This window comes from Colobus angolensis, unplaced genomic scaffold (assembly GCF_000951035.1).
Source record: "Colobus angolensis palliatus isolate OR3802 unplaced genomic scaffold, Cang.pa_1.0 Scaffold207, whole genome shotgun sequence".
Lineage (NCBI taxonomy): Eukaryota > Metazoa > Chordata > Mammalia > Primates > Cercopithecidae > Colobus > Colobus angolensis.
The window spans coordinates 3,259,172-3,273,579 of record NW_012115233.1 but is presented as its reverse complement, the minus strand read 5'-3'; the positions used below and the strand labels follow the sequence as shown (position 1 = coordinate 3,273,579).

Genomic DNA, 14,408 nt, shown 5'->3' with positions numbered 1-14,408 from the left:
GTGAAGAACCATGCAAGGGTATTTAGCAGAGGGTTTTGTGCAGATCACTCAGCTCCTGCGTGGAGAATAAGGCGGGGTTGAATGTGCTAAAGGGAGATCGATGTTTAGGTATTGCAGGACTTGAGAGAAGGGAATGGGCACCTGGATGAAAGGGTGATGGGAGGTGGACAATGGTGGATTGTTTTAAAAGAAATTATGAGGGAGAGGGAGTCAAGGATAAATATTCTGGTTGAGTAACTGCATGCATGTTTGTACCTTTCAGGGAGAGCTAGGAAATGCTGAGGGGGTGGGCAGTAGAGAAGCAGATGTTTAGATTCAGACAGGCTCCCAACCCAGTGAAGATCAAAGCTGTGACAGAAAGGATCTCTGGGCCAGCTCAGCTGGCAGGCCAAGCCCCACGGTATCTGAAGTTTCCCTGGAGGCTGCTCAGGGCACATGGGAGTGTGGAATGTAGCTACCATTTTGTACAAACGTTAGGTACTCCATAAGCCTCTAAAAACTTAGCAATTTTATGAGGACCCCAGACCAGAAGAAGGTGGCCAGCATTCCAGTCAAGACAGGATAGGATTTTCACTGAAGCATCCCAGTCTTTTCCTTCAACCGAGAGGCTCCAATAAAGTCTTGGGTATTTACCCTGAACCAGCCAAGGCTTTGGAGTCACTGGCAGGAATCTGGGTATCTGTTTTCAGAGCAGAAGAATAGGTGGGAAGGGGACGGCTGTGGAAGACATGCATTTCCACCTCCTGTAAATGCAGCTCAGTATTCCCGGGTGCAATGAAGTTTAGGATTTGCTTCAAAACAAAACAAAGGGACGGGGAAGCAGATGGGAGTGTAGATGAGTCAAAAATGGCCACAAGTTACTAATCGTTAAAGCCACATAATGGGGATGTGGAGATTCGTCGTACTGTCTCTGTATTTTTATGGATGTTTAATGGGGATGTGGAGATTCATTGTACTGTTTCTATATTTTTGTGGCTGTTGAAAAATATTTTTCTTTTTTTTTTGAGATGGAGTCTCGCTCTATTGCCCAGGCTAGAGTACAGTGGCGCAATCTCCGTTCACTGCAACCTTCGCCTCCCGGGTTCAAGTGATTCTCCTGCCTCAGCCTCCCAAGTAGCCGGGACTACAGGCATGTGCCACCATGCCTGGCTAATTTTTGTATTTTTAGTAGAGATGGGTTTTTACCATGTTGGCCAGGCTGGTCTTGAACTCCTGAGCTTGTGATATGCTTGCCTTGGTCTCGGCCTCCCAAAGTGCTGGAATTACAGGTGTGAGCCACCACACCTGGCCAAAAAATATATTTAAAAAGGTAAGAAACACACAAGACAAGCAGCTTGGACTTACCTTCTCCATGATACCTGCCCAGGAATGTCAGCTGCCCTGGGAGTCCTGCAGTACCTCCCAAGGCAGCTGACATTCTTTTCTCCAAGCAGTTGCTGTATTTTGAACATTGCTCCAGCAAGAAACTTATTGTAATGGGTTTATTTATCCATGTCACCTGCTGTACTATGTTTATCGTAGCTCAGCATGATTTCCAGGTGCCAAGCACAGTACTTGGTGTGTAACAGTGCTGACTGAATGTTGGATGGATGGAGGGATTAAAAAAAAAGAAAAACACCTAAATACCAGACACTTAATAAATGTTTCTTGGGAGGCCAAGGTGGGCAAATCACGAGGTCAGAAGTTCGAGACCAGCCTGGCCAACACAGAAAAACCTCATCTCTACTAAAAATACAAAATTAGCCAGGCGTGGTGGTGGGCACCTGTAATCCCAGCTGCTCAGGAGGCTGGGGCAGGAGAATTGCTTCAGCCCGAGAGGCAGAGGTTGCAGTGAGCTGATATCGTGCCATTGCACTCCAGCCTGGGAGACAGAGCAAGACTCTGTCTCAAAAACATAAAAAATAAAATAAATAAATGTTTTCTGAACTGTATTCTCTGTCGCTTCTTAATTAATTTGTGTTTGCCATTTTAAGATAAAAAACCCAGGAGAGTTGTCTACACAATGTAGATATTTGATAAGTACTTATTAATTGCTTGGTGTGCTAGTCTATTCTTTAAATAACAGAGGTTCCAAAACAAAGAGCTCCAGTAGTAGGATCACAGTCAGGTAACCAATTATCAGAGTAGGAAGGTTGCCTTAGTTGAAGTAACTGGAGGTGAATGGGGATTTGTCAGGCAGGCTCTTCCAGGTAGATGTGAACCTTCCCTGTTGTTTTGACAGGAGGAAATGGAAGGACAGTCAAGAGAAAGGTAGTTGCTGGCTTGAAAGGATCATCTGTGCAACAGGCAGCTAATCAGAAGAAGACCTTATAAATACTTTTGATACCACCCACACTGTTCCTATTATTCCCCGCCACTCCATCGGCTTAGTGAACTCTTACTCATCCTTCAAAACCCAGCTTAAACATGACCTTCAGGAAATCTTCAGCTGGCTTCCCAGGACAGAGTGGGTCAGTCCTCTGCATGCTCCTGCTGCTGTGCTGTACTCACCACACTGTACTGTAATTTACTGGTTTATAAGTCAGTTCTGCTGCTGGGTTGTGAGCTCCTCCAAGGCAGGAGCTTTGCCATATCTACCTGTGCTCCCAGGACTTGCACAGTGCCTGATGTGTAGGAGGTAGCCCCTGAATGTTTAATATAATTAGAAGGAGCATATCAGGTAAATTAGCAGAGCAAACTATGGGATGCAGGATGTCAGACAATAGGGGTAAGTGGGCTTATGGGAGCTGAAGAGCACATGCTCCTCACCTCTAGTTGATTGCTCTGTGCGATAGGGGCCCAGTGGTGGTGGATCTAACAACTTTTTAAGAGATTCTGAAAATTCAGACTGACTTGTTGAATATTCCGGATTTTCAACATTAGCAACTAATTCCATTTGGGGAAAAAAATGTAGCATGGGTCTGCAGACAAGATCTGGCTATAATTCATGTTCAGAGGTAATCAGGAAACGATTAGTTGACTGAAAATGTAGTTGACAATCAGATGGATGCTAGGTTGCCAATAAAACGTGTTGAGTGGAATTCACATGCCCCAGATAGCTCGTCCTGGTGCTGTGGGCCAGGAAGAGGGCCCAAGTGTGGGAAGAGGGATCCAGGAGGCAGAGCCTACTCTCCCAGTGCTGCCGGAGCCACTCTTGCTTGAGCTGAAGTACTGTGGACTCTTTTGCAGCCTTTCCTGGTATTGCTCAAACTGAGCTGCCCTTGATATTGTGCCTCTCAGAATGATGGATTAAATGTTATTGTTCCCTTACATTCCATAGGCATCAGGTATCAACTGTCGTTGTGAAACACATTACAATGTAAGAGATTTGATATTGTCCTAACAGTGTTAGTCTCTGGTGGCTATCCTGAGCTCTTCTGGTTTAGAGGTGAAACAACCCAGAGAAAGGATTTATTTATGTATTCGTTTTTGGTCTGAAGACCAAAAAGGATGTTTATAAGATATTAACAGTAACAATTCATTCAACAGCTGTTTTTAAGGCACCTGCTATATGGTAACTGCTACAGATACAGTGATGGTGAAAGCACAGTTAGCTCAGTGTTATTTTAGAAGCTTTTACTTTGTGCTTCCTTGATTTATATGTTCTGTACTGATCGTGCATAATTTTTTACAATCATTAAAAGAACAAGAAAGCAGCCGGGCGCAGTGGCTCAAGCCTGTAATCCCAGCACTTTGGGAGGCTGAGATGGGCGGATCACGAGGTCAGGAGATCGAGACCATCCTGGCTAACACGGTGAAACCCCGTCTCTACTAAAAAATACAAAAAACTAGCCGGGCGAGGTTGTGGGCGCCTGTAGTCCCAGCTACTCCGGAGGCTGAGGCAGGAGAATGGCGTAAACCCGGGAGGTGGAGCTTGCAGTGAGCTGAGATCCGGCCACTGCACTCCAGCCCGGGCGACAGAGCAAGACTCCGTCTCAAAAAAAAAAAAAAAAAAAAAAAAAAAGAACAAGAAAGCAATTTCTTTTTGCAAAAAAAGAAAAAAAAAGCTTTCTTTTCCTTTGAAAAATGAGCTCTCAAGAGAGGAATCCACTTGGGGATTTGGGCTTTTATTTTCTAAAAACTACTTAAAGAGTCCAGTAAGAGAAATAATGCAAAGAAAATATTAACACTTTGAAAATTCTTTAGCAAATATCAAGTCCAACTGATTCATCTTATTGAAGAGAAAACCAAAGTACAGATGAGCAAATGACTCAGTCTAGGTCATAGGTGTGACCCAGTCAGGACAGAACAGACTGAGGTCTAGATCTTCTGCTTTCCAGCCCTGTAAGCTTTTCCATTACACCAAGTCGACTTGTCATAAACATTCATTTGTTTGAGACAGTCTCTTCTGATTCATTTGAAGGTAGTCTTCAGACATTTTATTGGATAAATCTTTCATTTGTCCAAATCTATATATAGCTCTTTTCTTTCCAAAAAAAAGTCTAGGCTCTTCCAAATTGCTGAGTCAGAGAACATCTCAGTATTTATAATGCTTGAGAGTTGGTTCTATATATTTACACAGTACTCAGAGAAGTGTCTCAGAAACCAGTGAACTAATTAAATTGTAATGAAACTCCATGAAGGTAGTAACTGTTCCTATCCAAATTCATCGTGTACCCTACCCCAGCACCCAGTGCAGTGCCTGACACACAGTAGGTGCCCAATAAATATTTGCTGAAGGAATGAATTTTTTTTTTTTTTTTTTTTTAGACAGAGTCTCACTCTGTCACCCAGGCTGGAGTGCAGTGGCCGGATCTCAGCTCACTGCAAACTCCGCCTCCCGGGTTTACGCCATTCTCCTGCCTCAGCCTCCCGAGTAGCTGGGACTACAGGAGCCTGCCACCTTGCCCGGCTAGTTTTTTGTATTTTTTTAGTAGAGACGGGGTTTCACCTTGTTTGCCAGGATGGTCTTGATCTCCTGACCTCGTGATTCGCCCATCTCAGCCTCCCAAAGTGCTGGGATTACAGGCTTGAGCCACCGCGCCGGGCCTGAAGGAATGAATTCTAATAGAATTGAGATTTTTCTGTGTACAAGGGATTATTTCACGTTATTTTTCATATTTCCCCAATGAACTCAAAATGGAAATACTCACCAGCCTGTTGACATTGCCATTTGAATAATAGAAACCTAGAATTTAACACCTCAAAAAGTAAGCTTCTACTTAAAAAAAAAAAAATTAGCTGGGTGTGGTGACATCCACCTGTAGTCCCAGCAGGATTAGTTGAGCCCAAGAGTTCGAGGCTGCAGTGAGCCGTGATCATGCCACCGCACCGCAGAGTGAGGCCCTGTTTCAAAAAACAAACAAACAAAACCAAAAGCTCCTGATTTTACCCCTCAACCTAATCATTTTCCAAGTAAATGGCAGCACCATTCATTTACCTAGGGGCAGAAACTTCGGGTCATTCTTGACCTCTGTCTCTCATACTCTTCATCCACTTCTCCAGTGAATCCTGCAGCTCTTCCTGCAGACTACTTTTTTTTCTTTTTCTTTTTCTTTTTTTTTTTTTTTTGAGATGGAGTCTTGCTTTGTCGCCCAGACTGGAGTGTAGTGGCTTACTGCAACCTCCAACTCTGAGGTTCAAGTGATTCTCCTTCCTCAGGCTCCTGAGTAGCTGGGATTACAGGCGCCCACCACCACACCCGGCTTATTTTTGTATTTTTAGTAGAGATGGCATTTCACTATGTTGGTCAGGCTGGTCTCGAACTCCTGACCTCAGGTGATCCGCCCACCTCGGCCTCCCAAAGTGCTGGGATTACAGGTGTAAGCCACCATGCCCGGCCCTGCAGAGTAACTTCTGAATCCAGCCACTTCTCCCCACCTCCTCCAAGACCACGCTGATCCAGGTACCATTCAGCTCTCCCGCAACAGCCTCCTAACTGCTCCTCTTGCTTTTTCTCTTGCCCCCTTATGAATTGTTTCTCCTTCTAAGGTAATCAGATCAAGTCACTTCCCAGTTCAAAGCTCTCCCATGGCTTTCCTTCAAACTTAGGGAAAAAACCCAAAGCCCTTACGGTGGTCTAAAAAGCCCTGCGTGGTCTGGCTCCCTCCATGGCCTCCTTTCCTGCCATTCCCCCCTCAGTGTGCACCAACCAAAATGGCCTTCTTTGCTCTTTCTTGAACAAGCCAAGTATATTCCCACCTCAGGGCTTTTGCATTGGCTAATTGCTCAGCCTAGAACTCTCTTTCCTCGGATTCTTGTAGCTTGCTCTTTCATTCTTCTTAAATCAGAGCTGCCATGTCAGCTCCTCATAAAGGCTTTGGCTCACACTCCTGTATAAATGCCTCTCCTTAACCGGCTTCATCTTTCTTCACTGCATGTAATCACTACCTAAAATTATATATGTTTCTTAGTGTATTATGTGTCTCCTCTGATTATAAGGTTTCATGAGGCCTGGCAAGGATTCTTATTTTATGTATCAATGTATTCTTAACCTCTAAAGCAATGCCTGGCATATAGTATGTGCTCAATAAATATTTACTTATTGAATGAATGAATGAATATTTTCCTGGACCTTTTCATCTCTTGCTGCCTAACCTGACATTGCCAACTTGGAGGAAGATGAATTATCAAGAGTGATTCAAAGGACTTGAAATAAAACTTGCAAAGCTTAGAAGTTCACAATATAGCAGCTCTGGGCATAGGTTGTCCCAATAACTTCTTTCAAGCTAGGTCCCGTGCAAGAATCTTTATTCTCCCCTGTCAAGGTACACCACTTTGCACTTTTCACCCTTTAAATTTAGTTTGTGTATTGTATGTAGTTTATATACCTGAAAGCATATAAGAGGTGCTGGTCTTCTCCCTAGAATTCTAGCCAGGGTACTGCTGGGTGTACGATGAGCTGGATTATTCTGCAGAATTTACATCGCATAAGTAATTTGCCTGTGCCTTAGATCTGTTTAAATATCTGTGAAGTCATTTAAATTCATTTAACTCAAGGGATTTCCTAACAACCTCCCTCTTGGTCTGTTCTCCCAGACTTAGAAGTTGCTTCTTCAATTTCTCCCTCTGTAAAATTGGGGTAATCGTAGCAGTCCTCACAGAGCGGTTATGAGGCTTAAATGAGACGGCAGTGATGAAGTGCTGACAAGAAGATCCGGCCTGTAGCAGGTGTTCAGTGAATGCTAAGAGCTGTTACATATATCATTACTGTCACCATCATCATGCCTGTTTTCAATGGCATCCTTGCCCAGCTCAAAAATGATTAGCTTCTCGTTGACTTTCAAGTCAAAATCTAGTCTCTTCACCTCCCAGTCAGGGCCCACCAGTGATACCGCCTCAAGTTCTGGTCGACAGTCTCACTGCTTGTTTTTCCCTAACATTAATGCTGGGTTTTTGTTGAATTTCATCTGTTTTCTAAGTCCACCTGACATCTTCGTTTTCTACTCCAGGGCTTTAAACATCCCAGTCTACTGCTTTTATTGAAGTTCCTTGCCTTTAATTTATTTTTTTAATGTTTAAATCCATCCTTAGGTTTTCTGAAATATGTCAGACCTTTTCTTTAACCAGTAAGTTTTGCAATTAATTAATACTTTAACACATTTAGCTTTTACAAATGTCTTTATTGAGGTATAACACACAGTAAAGTGCACTAATCTTAAGCGTGTGGCTGAATGAATGTTTCTGTGTGAACACACATGTGAAATCCCCAGCCACATCAAAATATAGAACATTTCCAGCAACCCAGAGGCTCCCTCAGGCCCATTTCCAATCAGTACTATCCAAAAGAAACTGGCCAGGCGTTGTGGCTCACGTCCGTAATCCCAGTATTTTGGGAGGCCGAGGCGGGCGGATCACGAGGTCAGGAGTTCGAGGCCAGCCTGGCCAACATGTTGAAACCCCATCTCTACTAAAATACAAAAAAAATTAGCCAGGTGGGGTGGAGGGTTCCTGTAATCCCAGCTACTCGGGAGGCTGAAGCAGGAGAATCACTTGAAACCAGAAGCTGGAAGGCAGAGGTTTCAGTGAGCCGAGATCGCACCACTGCACTCCAGCCTGGGCAACAAGAGTGAAACTCCATCTCAAAGGAAAAGAAAAAAAAGAAAAGAAATCGCTGTTATGGTTTCTATCACTATTGATTTGTTTTTCCTGTTCTTGAACTTTTGCATTTGGTTTCTTTCACTCAAATATGATGTCTTCAAAATTCTTTCGTTTCATTGCTTGTAGCATAATAGTTGGTTCTTTATTGCTGTTAGTGTATCATTGTGTGACTACTCCACAATATATTTATCCATTTTCCTATTGATGGATAGATAATTATTTCCACTTCAGGGCTATTGTAATAAAGCTGTTATGAACATTAAAAAATATATGGTTGGCTCTTTGGGAGGCTGAGGTAGGCGGATCACTTGAGGCCAGGAGTTCGAGACCAGGCTGGCCAACATGGCGTCTCTCCTAAAAATACAAAAATTAGCCATGTGTGGTGGTGGGCCTCTGTAATCCCAACTACTTAGAAGGCTGAGGCAGGAAAAATCCCTTGAACCTGGGAGAGAGAGGTTGCAATGAGCTGAGATTGCACCACTGCACTCCAGCCTGGGCAACAGAGCGAGGCTGAATCTCAAATAAATAAATAAATCTCAAATAAATAAATAAAATAAAGCTATATGGTTGAATATATGCACTTTTTTCCTCAGGCGAATATGGTGAAGAGTTCAGCTGCTGGGCTGTAGGGTAGGCACATATGTTCAGCTTGAGTAGATGCTGCCAAACAATTTTCCAGAGTGGTTGTACCAAATTATACTCCCACAGTAATGTCTGAGAGTTCCAGTAGCTTCACATGCTCCAGTAATTGGTGGTCTTTTAATTATGCCTGTCCTGGTGGGTGTATAGGTGGCCTGGTGTATGTCTTATTTTAATTCGTATTTCTCTAATGAATAATGATGTTGAGCATCTTTCTATATGCATTTTGACCACTTGGTGACTTTTTGGGGTTAGGTGGTTACTGAAGTTTTGTCTCATTTTTAACAGTTGGATTTTTTTTTTTTTTTTTTTTTTTTTTTGAGATGGAGTTTCACTCTTGTTTACCAGGCTGGAGTGCAGTGGCAGTTTCAGCTCACCACAGCCTTGGCTCACTGCAACCTCCACCTCCTGGGTTCAAGCAATTCTCCTGCCTCAGCCTCCCGAATAACTGGGATTGCAGGCATGCACCACCACGCCCGGCTAATTTTGTATTTTTAGTAGAGACAGGGTTTTGCCATGTTGGTCAGGCTGGTCTCGAACTCCCCACCTCAAGCGATCTGCCCGCCTCAGCCTCCTAAAGTGCTGGGATTACAGGCATGAGCCACTGCGCCTGGCCAACAGTTGGATTTTTAAGTTAATATTTAAGTGTTCTTTATTATATATATATAATTATATATAAATAAAGACAGATTTCTTCGCCCAGTCTGTGGCTTGCCTTTCTACCCTGTAAATGGTACCTTTGATGAAGAGATGGTCTTAGTTTTCATGAAGTTCAGTGTATCAATATTTTCTTTTATGGCTGGTGCTTTTCATAATCTGTTTAAGAAATCTCGGCAATTATGAGATTCTCCTTTGCTTTATTCTAGGAACTTTTTTTGTTTTCCTTTTCACAATTAGGTCTATGCTCCACCTCAAATACATGCATTTTCTTGAATCCAGCTCAGAATTTATCTCTTTTCAGAGGCTCATAGACCTAAATGTAAATTCACTCTTGCTTTTAATCACTCATTCATTAAAAAAAAAAAAAAAATTAAGCACCTACCTTATGCCAGGCACTTAGGGGAAACCAAAAGCAATTAGAATCAACATTTAATTTAAGAAACATATTGGCTAGCAGGGGAGGGAGTGAGACTTGCACATGAACAATAACTGAAAAGTAGTCCTTTAGTTGGAAAATCTGATGTGCTCTTATCATCCAAATATGCTGCGTGGAGTCACCTCTTTATTAACATAGGCAGGTGGAATCCATTCCCTAAATGCCAGTGATCGTGTCTTCAACACCCTTTACTGGTACCCTTTACTCTGGTAAAAGTCCAGGTCTTTGTGCCTGGCGCTTGAGCTGTCCACCATCTGGCCCCTCTCTCCTTCCTCAACCTCATTTTCTGAATGTTCATTATCCTTCATGCAAACCCTCCACACGGACCCACCTGAATTCCTGAACAGAATCAGCTGATTCATCCTGCCAGCTCTTTGTCTCTGCTTTTCCCTCCTGCCTGAACTTCTCTGCTATGACTTTGATGCCTGAAAAACCTCTTGCCTCTCCTGTATTACCTCTGTGAAGCCTCTTCTGGCTTGCTTGTACGTTGAAATCTACCTCAGGAGGCAGATTGCAAGATGCAAATCCAGCTTCTATCACTTTCCAGCTCTGCAACCGTGGGCATGTTACTTAAGCTGCCAAAGCCTCAGGTTCCTCACTGGGAATAATTGTAATTCCTGCTCTATATAGTTTTGCACAGAATGGACAAGTGTGGCTGGGTGTGGTGGCTCACGCCTATAGTCCCTGCACTTTGGGAGGCCGAGGCAGGCACATCACCTGAGGTCAGGAGTTTGAGACCAGCCTGGCCAATGTGGTGAAACCCCGTTTCTACTAAAAATACACAAATTAGCTGGGCATGGTGGCAGGTGCCTATAATCCCACCTACTTGGGAGGCTGAGGCAGGAGAATCGTTTGAACCCAGGAGGCAGAGGTTGCAGTGAGCCAAGATTGCACCACTGCACTCCAGCCTGTGAAGACAGAGTGAGATGCTGTCAAAAAAAAAAAAAAAAAATGAACAAGTTTATCCAGATACAACTGCGTAGCACAGCGTCTGGCACACAGTAAATTCTCAGTGTTAGTCTAAAAAACATAGTCACACCCATCACACTAATGACATTTATTTGTTAACATTTTGGTCCTTACACCAGACTGGGAGTTTCTTGTTTTTAACATTTAGTTATTATTTGTTTGTTTTTTAAATTCAAAATAGGATCTCACCATTTTGCACAGGCTGGGCTCCTGGGCTCAAACAATCCTGCCACCTCAGCCTGGGAGTTTCTTGAAATCAGAGCTTTTTCTTAATTCTTCTATGATATCACTTCCCCTAGTGCCCCTTTGGGAAGTTCTTATTCAGTGCAATTTCCTGTGCAGGGAGCTTTATGTTTATTACCCTCAATCCTTGCAACCACCTACAAGATAAGAATTAGGGTCTCCATGTTATGGTTTAAAAGATGGAGGCTTGCTGGGTACGGTGGTTCACACCTGTAATCCCAGCACTCTGGGAAGCCGAGGTGGGCAGATCAGCAGAGGTTAGGAGTTTGAGACCAGCCTGGCTAACATGGTGAAAACCCATCTCTACTAAAATACAAAAATTAGCTAGGTGTGGTGGTGCATGCCTGTAATCCCAGCAACTTGGGAGGCTGAGGCAGAAATGCTTGAACCCAGGAGGCAGAGGTTGCAGTGAGCCAAGATTGCACCACTGGACTGCAGCCTGAGTGACAGATTCTGTCTCAAAAACAAAAAGATGGAGGCTCAGAGAGGTGAACCCCTGTCCTATGCTAATGTCCTCAACTAATTCATGGTATAGCCAGGGTTTTGAATCTTTGCTTCATTGCGAAGTGTATGAGCCATTCATCATATATCGCTGCCCCTCTGTGCATCCCCAGTGCCTACACAATGAACTCGGGAAATATTTGATGAATAGAATACAATTTGATAAGCCCAGAGCCTACCCAGTGTTTCAAAATGTATCATGGGTTCAATGTGACCCTCCAAGCCTAATCAATCCAAGACTGAGAACCTCTGGCAAGGCAGACAGCATCTAGTGCAGCTGACTGTATTTTCAACTTTTCCCTCTTGGGAAACAGTGGTTTCAACATCATTAATTTGTACTTTGCGACTTCAAGGTGTGCTCTTTAATTGACACAATGCTGCCTTTCCAGAGGAACAGGTTGTCACTTTTCACAAAATTTGTCCTATTTAATGGAACTTTGTCTGGTGTCTAATTACCTATCATTTCTTCTCTTGCTTTATGGCAGTTCTATGCTTTTTTTTTTTTTTCTGACACGGAGCCTCGCTCGTTGCCCAGGCTGGAGTGCAGGCCATTCTCCTGCCTCAGCCTCCTGAGTAGCTGGGACTACAGGTGCCTGCCACCATGCCTGGCTAATTTTTTGTATTTTTAGTAGAGACGGGGTTTCACCACATTAAGCCAGGATGGTCTCGATCTCCTGACCTCGTGATCCGCCTGCCTCAGCCTCCCAAAGTGCTGGGATTACAGGCGTGAGCCACCGCGCCCGGCCGACAGTTCTAAGCTTTTAAAATGGTGTACCAAGAGTCTTGGGAAGATCCTTTTCATTAATGGAAGCTTGGCCTCTTTAGCTCAATTGTAAATGTCTTGAGAGCAGGGACCACATTGTAACTATCTGTATCTCTCATGGCACCTGACTCAGGCAGGGATGCAGTAAGTCTTTGCCACATTCGTTATCTGTGTACTTGTTTCATGCTGGACACTGGGCTAGGTCTTGGGAAGGAGAAAGGAGGAATCAGATTGAGATCTTGTCCTCTAGGAGCCTCCAATCCAACAGGACGTAAGACTGAAACACCAAAGTCTGACATGGAAAAATGGTGTGTGTGGTGGGGAGTGTGGCTGAGAGCTACGCTAAGCTACACCCATTCTCAAAAGCATCATTTGTACTTAAAGATTGGTGGGAAATTCTTTGGTATGAAAATAAGCGTGGGTCTAATATGGAGTACACTGCACCCCTGCGTGCATTTTAAGGTAAAACACAGATTTGAAGATGCTATATTAGATAGACTTCTCCCTCCATTTCCCTCCTAGGTGACTTCCCTGTTCTCCACCATTAGGAGTATTTTGGTGGGTGATATTAACAGACATTGCCATTGGCATCAGATAGAATTAGATTTTCAGTTCAAGGTCTGCACTGTCACTTCTGGCTGTTTTGTGTGACTGAACAAGTGGTCTGTGTTCTCAGAACCTCAGTTTAGTCATGATTTTTGTGAGAATAAGTGTTCTTTTTTTAATTTTAATTTTAGAGATGGGGTCTCACTGTGTTGCCCAGACTGATCTTGACCTCCTGGCCTCAAGCAATTCTCTCACCTAAGCCTCCCAAAATGCTGGGATTACAGGGGTATGCCACTGTGCCCCGCCAGCATAAGTGTCTCATATACAGCTTTGGTCACACACATGGTAGCTTTCATATTTACTGTGAGGAAATGAATGTTTACAGAGTGGATGGATGGACGGATGGAGTTGGGAACAAGACAGTCTGTTGCCACATAACAAAAACGGCATATATTCCCTTTATGATTAATTATTTGCAATTCTGTAGTATTCTGTACCCTCAAAGTACTTTTATATTTACACAAAAAATAAAGAAATTAGAAGTATCCATATTTCACCTTTTTCTCTATGAGAAAAATAGAGGCCTCAAGAAATGCCCACAGTCTTTTAAAAATTGAGATTAGTCCACTTGAGATTTGAACCAGCACCTGGTTTGGCATCTTTAGCACAATTGGTTAGTCTGGGGATAGGAACAAGGAGAAGGTACACACCTTTCACATGACTGACGTTCGTTTCTGAGCTGTGTGCGGCTCAGAATTTCAGCTATAAATCCCCAGTCACAGAATCACTGAATCCTCAGAGCTGGGGCAGTGCAGAAGTGCTTCACTTCCCTATTGAGAATCCAAGGCTAGCTGTGGATTCTACTCTCCTTGGGAACACGCATGCACACAGAAAGTCACATGCAGTTTCAGGAAGCCAATGGGTACCCTGAAGCCCCTCCACCACACCTCCTCAGGTACTCATGACCCCTCTACAGTGAATAAACTGAGACTAACCAATCCCAGAAACCACAAACTCATTACCTCCAGACACACTGGTGAAAACAGTAACACGCAACATCACAAATTCTGGCAACTTCAGCCAGGGACAACTTACTATCTCAACTCTGCAATCATTTTAATTCTAAAACATTTATCCTTCAAGAACTATTCAAAGCCAAACCATTCATTTCCCTCCCAGACTTTCGCAAGTCTTGGTGGAGATGAGAATTGAGGTTATCTGTGTTTTAGAGATCAAAATTGCCAGTGTGTTAATGGAATGGGGTGGAGCCCAGTAAACAAGATAATCCATAGGTTACTCAGCAATTGATTGGCTTCACAACAGGCCATGGCTTCATCGCCATCAAAGCCAAGATTGGCCACCGTAGATAAAGAACCAGATTTGCTGCTGAATGAGGCTTGGGGAGGCCATTCAGCTCACATGTTCATTCCACACACATGTACTGAGTACCTGCCATGTGCCAGACACTGTTCCAGATGCCTAGAATACATCTGAGACTAAAACATGGAAAACTCCTTGCCTCACGAAACATACATCCTAGTGAGAAAGGTGGACAAGTACCAACAAACATCTTAAGTAAATTATACAATATATTAAATGACAAAAAGCTATGGGGAAGAAGAAAACTTAAGT

The 14,408-nt window shown here is 43.4% G+C and overlaps 1 long non-coding RNA gene across 1 annotated transcript; it reads left to right on the top strand.

The window, feature by feature from the left end:
- The first annotated feature begins 922 nt into the window (after positions 1–922).
- LOC105511939 lies at positions 923–3,635 on the top strand. The gene is made up of 2 exons (XR_001001792.1): positions 923–1,374; positions 1,407–3,635. It is a non-coding gene; the product is annotated as an uncharacterized LOC105511939 (long non-coding RNA).
- Positions 3,636–14,408: the final 10,773 nt, after the last annotated feature.